At 36.0% G+C, this 16,574-nt stretch overlaps 2 non-coding genes across 2 annotated transcripts; both read left to right on the top strand.

The window, feature by feature from the left end:
• The first annotated feature begins 1,397 nt into the window (after positions 1-1,397).
• Positions 1,398-1,471, top strand: TRNAP-UGG (transfer RNA proline (anticodon UGG)). The gene has a single exon. It is a non-coding gene; the product is annotated as a tRNA-Pro (tRNA).
• A 173-nt stretch (positions 1,472-1,644) lies between these two features.
• TRNAW-CCA (transfer RNA tryptophan (anticodon CCA)) lies at positions 1,645-1,718 on the top strand. Its single transcript has one exon. It is a non-coding gene; the product is annotated as a tRNA-Trp (tRNA).
• The last annotated feature ends 14,856 nt before the right edge of the window (positions 1,719-16,574 follow it).

Below are 16,574 nucleotides of genomic sequence, written 5' to 3'. Positions count from 1 at the left end.
TTGTTGTTTCAAGGTCAATCTATTCACTCGTCTAGATAAGATTTTTCCCTGTTCACTAATAAATCGACTAATTAAACTCATGTTTCTATAATCAATTCGATCCCCCAATTGAATCGGGGGCAAACGCCTACGAAAAGATCGCTTGGATTTAAGAAAGGGTCGCTTGGATTTATCCATGGTTTGTTTGTTTAGTTTATTTCTTATCCCGAAAATCCTATTCCTTAATTGTCATTTGAACTACAAATAGGATTCTTTTTATTTAAATGCAATATCTTCTATTTCAATTTCAATGTGTTCTATATAATGTCATTTTTCTCCCCTTTCAAGGATAAGACATCCTTGGTTCAATCTATTTCTTTATTTCCCCATGAATCGTATGTTTGTAACAATAGGGACAGAATTTTCTCAATTCTAATCGATTGGGCGTATTGTGCCGATTCTTTTGAGTAATATATCTGGAAATACCCGTTGATACCTTCTTAACACCGTTTTGTATACAACTGGTACATTCCAAAATGACCGTTACCCGCGCACCTTTCTTCTTGGCCATGAACCTCCTTTGGATTTTTGATTTACTCAACTCTTCTATTTTAATTCGAAATGAAGAAAAAGAAAGGAAGGAAAAAATAGAAGTTATTAACTTGAAATCCACCTTTAAAAGATAAAAATAAATGAAATCAAAGCCCAAAGTCATACATAATAAATAATAAGTACGACAATGAGTTCAAAAATCTATTTAAATCCGAAGGGCAGTTAAAGATCTTGTATTCTTACCCTAGACCGCGACTTTCCTACTCTACCCCCACCTTTCGTTTTTTTAATTCGAGTTTGAGACTGAGTCTCGCAGAGGTTGAATCCACTTTTATTCTTTCTCTTTCATCCCTTATTCTAAATTAGAAAAAAAGGGAAAAAAGAGAAAATAAGGGGGGATTAGTCAAAGGTATTTGATTGTATTTCTAATCTTCTTCATTCCTTCCGGTGTCAATAGCTATAATGAAAAAAGGGGAATGTCAACGCATCGGGGAAAAACGATTAATCTCTATCAATAGACCTGCTAAAGCCCCGAACCATAGCGTACTTAGTACTGGGGCCACGGAGAGATATGTTTTTAGATCTCGCATTGAAAAACCTCCTTTTTTTTATTTTAATACATAAAGCATATATAATCAGATGTATATGTAGTTAAGGGTTACTTAGAGTTGTACACGGAATCCCTAATTCCAATTGAAATGTACAACGATCCATAAGATTTCCTTTTCTTATTATTATATGTTAAAAAATGTTAAATGAGGCCAAAAAAAGACGAAATGGTCAGAAAACTTTGTTTCTCAATGCAGTAAATAGAGATGTGGAAAACCAGACAGGAATTCTCTACAATTATACTGTAGAACAATTGAAGGGATGTGGCGCAGCTTGGTAGCGCGTTTGTTTTGGGTACAAAATGTCACAGGTTCAAATCCTGTCATCCCTACCTATTACTGACCCTTTGAGCAGTAACGAGGAATCAACCAAGATCGGTTCAAATTGCGTTGCGCGGAATCGTTCATTTTTATGAAACTATAGCATATATGCATATAAAATAAAAATGGATTCTTTAAAAAAAAAGAATCTTTTCTTTACATTCTTTTCTATTCTGATAAGAAAGCGCTCTTAGTTCAGTTCGGTAGAACGTGGGTCTCCAAAACCCGATGTCGTGGGTTCAAATCCTACAGAGCGTGATTTTTTCTTCATGGATCCAATTAAAATGAAATGAATTCAGTCGCTTGCACAACAATTCAAATTGGACCTCCTGTGGATTAAAGAAAGGAGGAGGCCAATCAAATTTGAATTAATCAAAGGTCCAACTGATCGCCACGCCTGTATTGTAAATATGCAGTTACGAATAATCCAGCCAAAGTAATAGGAATTAGACCTAAGACGATTCCAAATAGAAAAACTTCAATCATTTCAATTTTGTTTTTGAAAAGGAGAAAAAAGCGGTAATATCTATACCTAAATATTAATCCGAATTGATGTGAATCTCAATGACCAAGAATTGATAATTGACATGGTAAGTAACTCTAGAATACACAGAATCTCACAGAAGGATTTCCTTTCTAAATAGTTTCTTTTAAATAGAAAGTTTAAATAAGTCGTATCTTGCTCAAACCAATAAATAGAGCTGAAGTTATAGTTAAAGCCACTAGTAGAAAACCAAAATAACTGGTTAGAGTAAGCATAAAGGGGCTAAATGAAATCTGGTATTTTTATACATATGTTTCTAAAGCATTTACCTAAGTTTCCATTTTCCTAAAATAAGAAGATATACAAAAATACCAATTGAAAGAATAAGTTCAATTGAAAATTTTTGATTCATCTATCATTACAGACAACAGGAACAAAGAGAAAGTGACAGGCATATAAAATGAAACCGCTTCCTCATTTCTAAGATCTAGCCATCTCGCGATTCCTATCAACCAAGCCTTCGAGAATAAACGAACTGGATCGTGTAACTTCATTCAAAAACGAAACTCTTTTTGAATTATTATTTTGAATTCCATTTTTATGGAATACTATGTTTTCCATTTTTTCGTTCGATATTTAAAAATAAAGCCTCTTCCTTGTAGCTAGATCCAAATTTGGATTGAGATCCAATCCAAGAATTCATTACAACTATTGATTCCATTTATTTTATTTTTTCTTCACTTTCTTTCATCGAATCATATTTGTTACCGGACAATTAAAAAATTCATTAAAATAAAAGGAGGGATTCGAACAAAAACTGCCTCTACAACCATGAAAAATAAATTGCTAGATCTCGCATCCACTTAAAATAGAATTGTGGAAATATGAGAATCTCTTTCATTGTAAGAATTTTATATTAAATACAGCATCATTTTACATCAACAGGTAAAGGAAAAGAAAAAATAAATCTTTTAGCATTTCCTTTCGATACTGATTAAAATTGCATTGTTGTGTCAGAAAAAGCATAGCTATACTGATTCGGTATACTCTAAAGATGCCCTTGGTACAATATTGACGATCCTACAAAGATCCCCTTTCAGTGATTGCCTTTTACTGATCTCATCTTTTACGGAATCGATCCCCTTTGACTGTACAAGAATATGTGGAGCTGAGCATGTCTGGAAGCACAGGAGAACGTTCTTTTGCGGATATTATTACCAGTATTCGATATTGGGTCATTCATAGCATTACTATACCTTCCCTATTCATTGCGGGTTGGTTATTTGTCAGTACCGGTTTAGCTTACGATGTATTTGGAAGCCCTCGGCCAAACGAGTATTTCACAGAGAGCCGACAAGGAATTCCATTAATAACTGGCCGTTTTGATTCTTTGGAACAACTCGATGAATTTAGTAGATCGTTTTAGGAGGCCCTAATCAAATGACTATAGACCGAACCTATCCTATTTTTACAGTGCGATGGTTGGCTGTTCATGGCCTGGCTGTACCTACCGTCTTTTTTTTGGGGTCAATATCAGCAATGCAGTTCATCCAACGATAAACCTAATCCCGAATTATATAGCTATGACACAATCAAACCCGAATGAACAAAGTGTTGAATTGAATCGTACCAGTCTCTACTGGGGGTTATTACTCATTTTTGTACTTGCTGTTTTATTTTCCAATTATTTTTTCAATTAGGCAAATGAAAGAAAAAAACTAATAATTCTAGGCATTCTTTTAGCCCGTTCGGAAGGATCTCATAATTATCCCTGACTGTTTATGTCTCTAGCACGACCACTTTATGAAATTTGGAGGGAAGTGGAGTAAATGGCCGATACTACTGGAAGGATTCCTCTTTGGATAATAGGTACTGTAACTGGTATTCATGTGATCGGTTTAGTAGGCATTTTCTTTTATGGTTCATATTCCGGATTAGGTTCATCCCTGTAGTAATCGGATGAATGGAGTTGTGACATGAAAGCGTAGGAACTCAACGGGATTCCCTTCTTTAGTTTGTCTGATTCGAGGGGAAAGGGCCCGTTGGGTTCTTAAGAATCAGAGTCTTTTTTTGTCTAAATGACAAAGTGGATTTCTTTTTCTGCTGGTTCAAAAAACTCCATTCTATTTTTTCTGATGATGCTTTGAAAAATGAACTTCATTGGTTGATTCAGAACACCTCTTCCTTGATCTTGATAGTATCTATGGGTACTTTCCAAGTTAGAACAAAGGGGGAATCACTCAATTTCCTGGATTCTAATTCTATTTTATATATAGAATTATTCTATATTTTTTATTTATGTAGATTAGATCTCGCACAAATACTTTCGATACTCTTTCTTACCCTACTTATCCCTATATTTTTTAGATTTGAGTATCTCAATGGTTTGTCCACTACTTTATATATTTTATTATACGTAATAAATCGAAAAAAAAAAAGTAAAGTTACGATACATCTGGAAAAACGAAAACAAGACTAGGAGTTTTTGACAAACAGATTACTCTTTCGACACAAGAAGGGGGGTTTGGAAAATTCCTTTTCTTGTGTCGAAGACTAGGAAGACAAAACAAATAATGCCTCCTAGAATTTTTTGTTTCCCACGCTTCTGGTTCATCCGATTCCCCGCTTATTTATGCTAATCTCTATCCCAATTTTATGGCATTGAAATATGGCAATAGTAACACAGCCCTGTCAATTCAATTTGAACAAAGATAAAGGGTGGTAAAACCATAAAGTCAAATAAAATAGTCTTCTTCAAACAAAAATCTACCTATTATGACTAAGCGTGCGTTATGACTAAGATTGCGCTACAAGGGAGTCCCCGAAGTTGGTAGAAAAAGAGCAAATAAATAAAAGGTTTTTCAGAATTTATTTTTTTTGATCATATAAAATTGACAACAAAAATTTTGTTCTTTTTACGAACCTGGTGTCAATAAATCCGCGAGTCTAGAAATTCATTTCGGCCAATTGAACCTTCTCGAACTGTTTCTTTTTAAGAACTAAAAATATTTGTGCCAAAATAACAGATGCCAAGAAGACCAAAAGGCCTTGGACACGTAATGGATCTTGAAGTACTATTTCGGCATCCCCCTGACCAAATCCACCCACATTAGGATTACTCGTTAATGGTTGATCCAATTTGATGGATTCACCCTCTGAAACAAGAACTTCTGGTCCTGGAGGGATAATATCAACCACTTGACGTCCATCCGATGGATCTGTTATGATTATTTCATATCCCCCTTTTTCTTTTCGTATGATTTTGCTTACTATACCCGCCCCTGTAGCATTATAAACTGTATTGTTACTCTTGCTTCCGTCGGGATAAATCTGACCCCTTCCCCTATTTCCTCCTACATATATAGGATATTTTAAGAAGTGAACATCTTTCTTAGTAGCGGGGTCGGGGGAAAGAATAGGAAAGGTGATTTCACTATATTTCTGGCCGGGGACAGGCCCTATTACAAGAATATTTTTTTATTAGGGCGGTAGCTCTGAAAAGACAAATTTCCTACCTTTTCTTTCATTTCGGGAGAAATACGATCGGAAGGAGCTAATTCAAACCCCTCCGGTAAAATAAGAACAGCCCCCACATTCAAACCCCCTTTCTTACCATTAGCAAGGACTTGTTTCACTTGCTTATCATAAGGAATTCGAACAACTGCTTCAAATACAGTATCAGGAGGTACTGTTTGTGGAACCTCAATATCCACGGGTTTATTAGCTAAATGACAATTGGCACATACAATACGCCCAGTCGCTTCTCGTGGATTTTCATAACCCTGCTGTGCAAAAATCGGATATGCACTTGAAACGGGTGCCCGAGCTATGATATATATCATGAGCGGTACGGAAAAAAATTGAGTAATATGTTCCTTTATCCAAGAAAAAGTATTTCTAGTTTGCATGGTCTAATCATTGGTCTGAAAATTTCTACAATAAGTTGGGTAGGTCGCTAGTATAGTTTCCTATCCACGATTCTGCTATTTATTGGAATCATTTTACTGGAATACTATAGTATAACGTATAAAAATAGTCTGAAAACCACCCGGATAGAATGTTTTTAATACTTATGTAGAACTACAAAGTAGGAAACGTTCTAATTGGATTAATATTGGTTGGTGATTTATCAATCATTCATTGAATGGTAAATAACTACAAGTGATGGAGATACACGATTTAAATAACGAAAAATCCAATATTTAAAAAGAGTATCGAGAATAACCGGAAAAGTGGAAACAAGACCAGATATAATTTGATCATTATGACCAAATCCAAAATCTTTGTACACAGAACCAATCATTAGTTCCCAGCCGTGGGGTGAATGAAATCCGATACATAAATCGGTTAATAACAGAATTGAAAAGGCTTTTACTGTATCACTTAAGTTATATAGGAATTCCTGAGCCCAAGAGTTAAGAATAATAAGTTCTTCATTACCTAAAATCGAATAACAACTTAGAATAACAAAACAGATTATATTTGTCGAGAAGTGTAAAATTGTATGGATACGATCCTCGTTGTGTATCTTGATTAATTGGATCGTTTCTTTGTGGATTCCTATAAGAAACTTTTGTAGATATGTCTCCGAGTATTCCTTGATCATTTCTTCCAAGAAGACGATTTCGTCTAATTCTATGAACTTTTCTAGAATACTTTTTTCTTGAATATCAGTCAAAAAAATTTCGGATTGGCCGATATTCGCCCAATTAATAACCCAAGATTCCATACTTTTAGTAAATGAGAGAGAAATCCACCAGGGCAGAAATACTATAGATGCAAGATACAAAAGAGGAGTGAAAGCTTTCTTTTTTGCCATTTTTCGCCTGTTAATTTTTAATTAACCCACTCCATCTGTCGACTTTATATAATCGAATCTTTCTTTCAAACATGAGTTGTAGACAAGGCATCAAACCTATGAATCTATTTGATTTGTGATTTTATTTTGAATCTAGAAAGAATACAGAAATAGACTAAGACTCCACTTGGAATTTGACTAAAGAAATAATACAAGTGTTTCCAGATATCTCAATTCATCAAATTCCAAACAAATGTCTCCTTTCGATGAATGGCCGAAAGAAGTACTTTAAGTAATGAATATTCTTGATATTTTGAGACGAAAGAACCCCTTATTCTATCAAAATATCCAATATTTCCAAAAAAAAATTCCAATGATTCCCCATAGTCAAGAATAGACTAATTGGGAGAAAGATATTGGGATGGTCAAAAAAATGAGCGGCAAAACAAGAGAGAACCGGGCCAATTATCATTAAAACCGATTATTGGGTAGTAAAGAACCCAAATGAAAGGATAAAAAGATCGATTGAAAAAAAATTTACAAGATATGGTTTATCTGTATCTGTTTATCCTAAAGTATCACTTAGTTATAGAAAAAACAGGATTCTTGCGTTTTTTCCCTCCTGCTGAGAAAGCATTCGTTCTTCAGCCCAGTTCCTTTTCTCAAAATACTTCAATCGGTACGCGCAAGAAATAGGCCAATTCCACGGCTTTTTGTTCAATTTCTCGTGGAGTCAAATTCTCATCAGTACGAGTCAACGGAACAGCCCCCCGGCCTCTGATATCCATATAAAGGACAGGACGAGCAAAAATACCCTCTTTAACTTCTATTCGAACGGATTGAATATCTTTTATAAGGAATCGGAGGAATATGCGACGATTTTTTCCAGGAAATCCCCAACGAAAAATACACACTATTCCTTCCTTTCTATCGAATCGATCATAACCACTACCTACATTCCAGGAGATTGTGCACCACAAATAGGAACTAATAAAGAGACCCGCAATCCCGTAGAAAGACATCACGATCCCCTGTGGAAAAAAAGGATTTGCTGAGACGGAACAAAAGATATCAAAATTCTACCAAAAAAACTGGAAGTTCCAACCAATAAGAATCCTAATGAACCTAAAAAAACGATAAGGGCCCAGCAAAAATTACTTAGTTTTCGAGACCCCGTTATAAGTTCTATCCATATATGTTCTGATCGCCAACTCATACTTCATCCGATTGCATTTTATTGAAATTGAGAGAATACCCCAAATGATTTTGACTTTACTTTTTTTGTTTCCGAATGAACTTTCATTAACTAGCACTAGTTTGGTGTGAACTAGCACTAGTTTAATGGGAACTTTTAGGGGTAATTCATCAAATTTGTTTAGATCTAAAATAATAACATACCCTTCATATGATCCCAATATACATATTGATATACATATAAATCGACCAACTTTACATTTTAGGCATCCAGCGATCTTGATCTATTTGAAACTGGCTAGAATTCAGTTAGCTATAGATCATTTTCTGCAGGCATAACAGCTTTTTCCTTTATGTTTGGCAGAAATCACATGTTCTATTATATTTTCTTTTCTGAAATAAATATCTATGTTATGCTACAAGTATAAGTTTCAAAAAAAACGAATGAGATTGGGTCCCCTCAGATCTAAACAATCTTGTTTTTTTGAACATGAAGAAATAAAGAAGCCATTGCAATTGCCGGAAATACTAGGCCTACTAAAGGCACAAAAATAGAGGGAAAGTGGAAAGTTGTCATAAAATGGGGTACCTCGGTTTATTATTTGTACCTGTTCTTATTTTTTTTAATATCATATTTTATATTTATACTAATTATAATTAATAATTGTAATTAGTATGAATTCGTAGTTATTATTAATTAATTCAATTTGCAAATTTTGCATTAGAGATATTAAGCATCTAAGTGAGTATATAGAATAAGTCCAAGGAATGGAATATATAACTAAATAAACGAACTTATTCATCTATCTACATGAAAGATCCATATGATAATTCATTTTTGTCTTCGTTTCTTTGTGTTTTGTTCTTGTCTTCGAATTTAATAAAGAAAGAGTTATCCGCAACTTTTGATTTTGATTCTTTCTACAATTAGATCTTAGGTCACCAAAGAAAACTCCCCTTTTAGTTACTTTGATTCCGATAAGATTCGTATAAGCTAACTACTTGTTTGCTACAAATAAAATATAAAAATGGAACTTGGTGCACTCTACAAATTCAAAGGAAAGAAGGCGTGGAGCTTAAATAACTCACTCAGAACACTTTTCAAAAGATTACGCGGTACGATTAGGTCAAATAAGCCCTTCTGGAATAAATATTCAGCCGCTTGTGAACCTTCGGGTACTGTTTTATTCAATGTTTGTTCAATTACTCTTTTACCCGCAAATGCAATGTAGGAATTTGGTTCGGCAATAATAATATCTCCCAACATACCAAAACTGGCTGTTACCCCACCAGTAGTAGGAGATGTAAGGATTGATACATACAATAACTTTTTATTTGATTGATAATCATATAAAGCAGACGATATTTTAGCCATTTGCATCAGGCTCAAACTCCCTTCTTGCATGCGCGCTCCCCCCGAAGCGCACACTATAATAAGAGGTCGAAATTGATTGGTAGCGTACTCAATCAAACGGGTTATTTTCTCCCCGACTACGCATACCATACTACCCCCCATAAACTGAAAATCCATAACCCCAATTGCTACGGGAATACCATTTAGTTGACCTATGCCTGTTTGAATAGCCTCAGTTAATCCTGTCTTTCTTTGATAAGAATCAATCCGATCTTTATAACGCGCCTCCTCCGAATGAAATCCAATGGGATCCACGGAGATCATGTCTTCATCCATAGGTTCCCAAGTCCCGGGATCAATCGAAACTTCGATTCTTTCTGAACTACTAATTTTCAAATGGTATCCACACTGTTCACAAACATTCATTTGTGATTTCAAAAGTTTCTTATAATTTAATGCATAACAATTTTCGCATTGAAGCCACAAATGCCTGTATTTTTGAGTTGCAGCGAGATCACTAGACCTTTCTCTTAGAGTTAAATCACTACTCTTAGCACGGGTTAGTATACTGGACCCCCGGCCTTGACTAGAAGTTTTACGTTTATTAAAAACGCACCTAGAAATGTAACCGTCACTACTATCACTTAGAATGGGCGTATCAATACAGATTCGAGACTGAAGATAAGCGTCAATGCAACCAGTAATGTGATTATTCCAACTAGATTGAGTATCATACATGTTGCGATAACTAGAAAAATAACTTTGTAGTTCATTCAGAAAAGAATGATTGCTGTCAATCTCAAAAATCTGATTTTCTATATCAAAATAGATAGAATAACTATCTCCATTACTATCCATAACTAAAAAAGTCTCATCAGAGATGAAATTCCGAATGTCTTTGATGCCAAATAAACGACCAACATCACTGTAACTAGAATTTCCACGACCCCTCCAACTATGAATGTTTTTAGCCCTACCTTTTGGATTCAGATCTTCACTTTCACTGGTATTTTCAAAAGGACTAAGATTGTCCATTAATTTCTTTATCCCATACCCACGTTGTAACTCCTTCTTAAACACCGTCGAATTAAACCAACACCTTTCCATAGAGTTTTCTTGCCCCCTATTTGTACTATATTATATAAAAATACAATAGATGAATAGTCATTCGATCCACAATTCTTTATTTTGATTTGAATATCTTATTTATTATCAAACTAAACAGAGAAATTCAATCACTACTAACAGGAAGTGTGAATAGGGATTCTCTTTTGTGGAAATCCGGGGATAAGACTTCACTATAAATATGATATATGAATATGATGGAATCCCTTTTTATTCTTCTGTCTCTTTGCATCGAACAAAAAAAGAAATGTTTGTTCTCTCCTAGAAAGAATTTTTTCGTAAAATCTCGTCTAATAACAAGTAATAAATTAAGACTCTATTCGAACACGGAACGAAAAAGACAATATACAGGATGGGTCGAAAGATTTATGATACTTCGCTTGATTCAGAGAAACTACAGGATATATTAAAGAATATACCAATCCCAAGGATCCATAGGTTTAATTGTGGATCCAAGACAACACTAGAAAAATTCGAGTCTTATATTTCTATTTCAAATCTTCTATATCTAGAGATATGTGTATTTATCCAAAATACGTGCAATGCGCTAGAATCTTTGTATTCGGCTCAATCCTTTTAGTAAAAGATTGGGCCGAGTTTAATTGCAATTCAATTAAGAGAACCGAGAGTAATTACTTTTCATTTTCCTTATTTTTATTTATCCAAAGTATCCACTGCTTTAAACTCAAATTTGATTTCTTTCCATACCTCACAAGCGGCACCTAGTTCAGGACTCCATTTGCAAGCTTCACGGATAATTGCATTACCCTCAGCAGCAAGATCACGTCCTTCATTACGAGCTAGTACACACGCTTCTACAGCTACTCGGTTAGCTACAGCACCTGGCGCATTACCCCAAGGGTGTCCTAAAGTTCCTCCACCGAACTGTAGTACAGAATCGTCTCCAAAGATCTCGGTCAGAGCAGGCATATGCCAAACGTGAATACCCCCTGAAGCCACGGGAATAACACCTGGCAGGGAGACCCAATCTTGAGTGAAATAAATACCGCGGCTTCTATCTTTTTCAACAAAATCATCACGTAGTAAATCAACAAAGCCTAAAGTAATGTCTCTCTCTCCTTCAAGTTTACCTACTACGGTACCAGAGTGAACATGATCTCCACCGGACAGACGTAACGCTTTAGCTAGTACACGGAAGTGCATACCGTGATTCTTCTGTCTATCAATAACTGCATGCATTGCACGGTGAATGTGAAGAAGTAAGCCATTATCTCGGCAATAATGAGCCAAACTGGTATTTGCAGTGAATCCTCCTGTTAAGTAGTCGTGCATTACGATAGGAACTCCCAATTCTCTAGCAAATATAGCTCTTTTCATCATCTCTTCGCATGTACCCGCAGTAGCATTCAAGTAATGCCCTTTGATTTCACCTGTTTCAGCCTGTGATTTATAAATTGCTTCGGCACAAAATAAGAAGCGGTCTCTCCAACGCATAAATGGCTGGGAGTTCACGTTCTCATCATCTTTGGTAAAATCAAGTCCACCGCGAAGACATTCATAAACCGCTCTACCATAGTTTTTAGCAGATAACCCCAATTTAGGTTTAATAGTACATCCCAGCAGAGGACGACCGTACTTGTTCAATTTATCTCTCTCAGCTTGGATCCCATGAGGCGGGCCTTGGAAAGTTTTAACATAAGCAACAGGAATTCGCAGATCTTCCAGACGTAGAGCACGTAGAGCTTTGAATCCAAATACATTTCCTACAATGGAAGTAAACATGTTAGTAACAAACCCTTCTTCAAAAAGGTCTAAAGGGTAAGCTACATAACAGATATATTGATCTTTTTCTCCAGGAACGGGCTCAATGTGGTAGCATCGCCCTTTGTAACGATCAAGACTGGTAAGTCCATCGGTCCACACAGTTGTCCATGTACCAGTAGAAGATTCGGCAGCTACCGCGGCCCCTGCTTCTTCAGGCGGAACTCCAGGTTGAGGAGTTACTCGGAATGCTGCCAAGATATCAGTATCTTTGGTTTCGTATTCAGGAGTATAATAAGTCAATTTGTACTCTTTAACACCCGCTTTGAATCCAACACCTGCTTTAGTCTCTGTTTGTGGTGACATAAATCCCTCCCTACAACTCATGAATTAAGAATTCTTACAACAACAAGGTCTACTCGACACGAATGAATTGGGCGTTAATGAAACTTTTCCCAGGAATCTTTCACAAACTTCCCAACTAATACTAAATACTAATATTATCAACTAATCAGAATGTTTGATTATTAGACCATGGTATTTGATTTACCAAACACATCATTATTGTATACTCTTTCATATATATAGCGCAACCCCATTTTTCCTTTTGATCTTTTTTGGAATCGAAATACCTAACCTAACTAATAAGAAATTTCCTCTTGACAGTGGTATATGTTATATATGTAAATCCTAGATGTGAAAGTAGGGCTAATTCATCTATGAAATGATGATGAAAGGGTATAAAAAAACGAAAAGAATAGGCTATAGACCTAAATCGATATGCTGAAATAAAAAAAAAGAAAAGCCAATAAGATATAAATAATGCATCGTAATGTAAATAGAGTTCGGGTTCGAATTCCATAGAATATTTTATATAATATAGATGGGATTGTCTATAATAATAGACAAATGAAAAACGTTCTCAAGATCTTTATTCATCCACTTGAAATTTTTAAAATAGCTTGCTTGAGTTTGAAAATTAACTCATTGAATCATTGAAGAGTAAACGATTGAATTGGATTCGATTGGAGGGCACCACCAAAATTGAGTGCTAACTCCCATTTGTTATTGAATTAACCGATCGACATACTATCGGACATTTATTTTGAATTCGATAATTTTCACAAAAAAATTTCGACATATTTTTTTATTTATTATATTATGAGAATGAATCCTACTACTTCTGGTTCTGGGGTTTCTACGCTTGAAAAAAAAAACCTGGGGCGTATTATCCAAATCATTGGTCCGGTACTAGATGCGGCCTTTCCGCCAGGCCAGATGCCTAATATTTATAACGCTCTGGTAGTTAAAGGCCGAGATACTGTTGGTCAACCAATTAATGTGACTTGTGAGGTACAGCAATTATTAGGAAATAATCGAGTTAGAGCTGTAGCTATGAGTGCTACAGATGGTCTGATGAGAGGAATGGAAGTGATTGATACGGGAGCTCCTCTAAGTGTTCTAGTCGGTGGAGCGACTCTAGGATGCATTTTTAATGTGCTTGGAGAGCCTGTTGATAATTTAGGTCCTGTAGATACTCGTACAACATTTCCTATTCATCGATCTGCGCCTGCCTTTATACAGTTAGATACAAAATTATCTATTTTTGAAACAGGAATTAAAGTAGTAGATCTTTTAGCACCTTATCGCCGCGGGGGAAAAATCGGACTATTTGGTGGAGCTGGGGTTGGTAAAACGGTACTTATTATGGAATTGATTAACAATATTGCCAAAGCCCATGGGGGGGTATCCGTATTTGGCGGAGTGGGTGAACGTACTCGTGAAGGAAATGATCTTTACATGGAAATGAAAGAATCTGGAGTAATCAATGAAGAAAATATTGCAGAATCAAAAGTGGCTTTAGTTTATGGCCAGATGAATGAACCGCCGGGAGCTCGTATGAGAGTTGGTTTGACTGCTCTAACGATGGCGGAATATTTCCGAGATGTTAATGAACAAGACGTACTTCTATTTATCGACAATATCTTCCGTTTCGTTCAAGCCGGATCCGAAGTATCGGCCTTATTGGGTAGAATGCCTTCCGCTGTCGGTTATCAACCCACCCTGAGTACTGAAATGGGCTCTTTACAAGAAAGAATTACTTCTACCAAAGAAGGATCCATAACTTCTATTCAAGCGGTTTATGTACCTGCAGACGATTTGACCGATCCTGCCCCTGCTACCACATTTGCACATTTAGATGCTACTACCGTACTATCAAGAGGATTAGCTGCCAAAGGGATCTATCCGGCAGTAGATCCTTTAGATTCAACCTCAACCATGCTTCAACCTCGGATCGTTGGTGAGGAACATTATGAAACTGCGCAAAGAGTTAAGCAAACTTTACAACGTTATAAAGAGCTTCAGGACATTATAGCTATCCTTGGGTTGGACGAATTATCCGAAGAGGATCGTTTAACCGTAGCAAGAGCGCGAAAAATTGAGCGTTTCTTATCACAACCCTTTTTTGTAGCCGAAGTATTTACCGGTTCTCCGGGGAAATATGTTGGTCTAGCAGAAACCATTAAAGGGTTTCAATTGATCCTTTCCGGAAAATTAGATGGTCTTCCTGAACAGGCCTTTTATTTAGTAGGGAATATCGATGAAGCTACCGCGAAGGCTATCAACTTAGAAATGGAGAGCAATTTGAAGAAATGACTTTAAATCTTTGTGTACTGACCCCTAATCGAATTGTTTGGGATTCAGAAGTGAAAGAAATCATTTTATCTACAAATAGCGGTCAAATTGGCGTATTACCAAATCATGCTCCTATTGCTACAGCTGTAGATATAGGGATTTTGAGAATACGCCTTAAGGACCAATGGTTAACGATGGCTCTGATGGGCGGTTTTGCTAGAATAGGCAATAATGAGATCACTGTTTTAGTAAATGATGCGGAAAAGGGTAGTGATATTGATCCACAAGAAGATCAGGAAACTCTTAAAATAGCAGAAGCTAGTTTGAGAAAAGCTGAAGGAAAGAGACAAATAATTGAGGCAAATCTAGCTCTCCGACGAGCTAGGACAAGAGTCGAGGCTGTCAGTGCAATTTCATAACTAGTTGGTGCGTTCAAATAATCAAAAGAGTTTCTAAACCCTATTTTGATTGCATTCACTCGACAGAATCCAATTTTGATACAACGCAATTCAAAAATGAAATAAATAAAACTATAAAATCTATAAAAAGAGAAAAGGGTGGGGCAAAAAACTTATTAGATACCATCGACTCCGGTATCTAAGAAGTTCTACCTACTATTGGATTTGAACCAATGACTCCCGCCGTATGAAAGCAATACTCTAACCACTGAGTTAAGTAGGTCATTTATCATCCTCAAAAGAACCAAATGGAACCCATCCCGTCGATGGATTATAAATATCATATTCTTTATAAGCAATAATAATCGAACCAATACCACTCAAAAATTTAGGATGTTGAATCATAGAATATTCATCTTGACAACAAATTATATACATGATAAAATATGCATCACAAGCACTAAGGGCTATAGCTCAGTTGGTAGAGCACCTCGTTTACACGCGCGCCAATGTTTTTTCAGGGGAATCCACCATCCAACCCAAAAAATGGATCTTATTTCGAAATCGACGTCTTACTCTATAATAACTTTAAGAGAACAATAGCCTGACGAGAGGTTCGGTCCTATTTGAGTGCCCTTTTAGGTATCAAACAGACCCCATCTTGAGATATTGATAAGGTGAATACCCGTATATTCAATGCCAGGCATAATGAGTATAAGGCCCTCAAAAAATCTCTTTTCGTCCTATGAACTTGAAGGTGTATGAAGTTTCATATTGGATTTTTTAAGCCGAACGATAGAGACTTCATTTAACTTCAAATTCGAGGCCAAAGGCAGACCTACGTCAAAATAACTTCACCTTTGAAACACTTTGGTAGTGCTCCTGAATTAGAATCCAAAATAATGAATCAGAGCACATGGAGCCATCTCCTTATTTTTTCTGTCAAGAAAAAAATATGGCGGATTGACTGATATTTCTATCAGTTAATGAAAGAGCCCAATGCAAAAAAAATGCATGTTGGGTCTTTGAAACAGTTCATATCATTTTGATAATAATAAGTTTGGTCTGTTTTACCGAGAAGGTCTACGGTTCGAGTCCGTATAGCCCTAGAGCCCTATAAAAAAATGAATAAAATTCATATTTTCATTTTAAATAAAAAATTGTATAATTTTGATTTCTTCATTCTTGTTTGTTGCTTGTAACTGACCGGTTGGTTCATCGAAACCAAAGCCGACAATCAAGGGGTTAAGCCAGTGATACTCCTTTCCTTTGGTATACCTTACCAATACCCGGCGAAGCAGACCAAAACAAAAAAGGGGGGTGGTCTTCTTTTTCTGTATTCAATCAAGAGAAAACCCCACCCAGATCTAATAAACGGAATATACCAACACTAAGATTAAGA

The sequence above is a fragment of the Salvia hispanica genome, chromosome 3 (assembly GCF_029641045.1).
Source record: "Salvia hispanica isolate PSC_SH4W2 chromosome 3, Shi_PSC_v1, whole genome shotgun sequence".
In the NCBI taxonomy this organism is placed as follows: domain Eukaryota; kingdom Viridiplantae; phylum Streptophyta; class Magnoliopsida; order Lamiales; family Lamiaceae; genus Salvia; species Salvia hispanica.
This window is presented reverse-complemented; position numbering and strand designations above follow the sequence as displayed.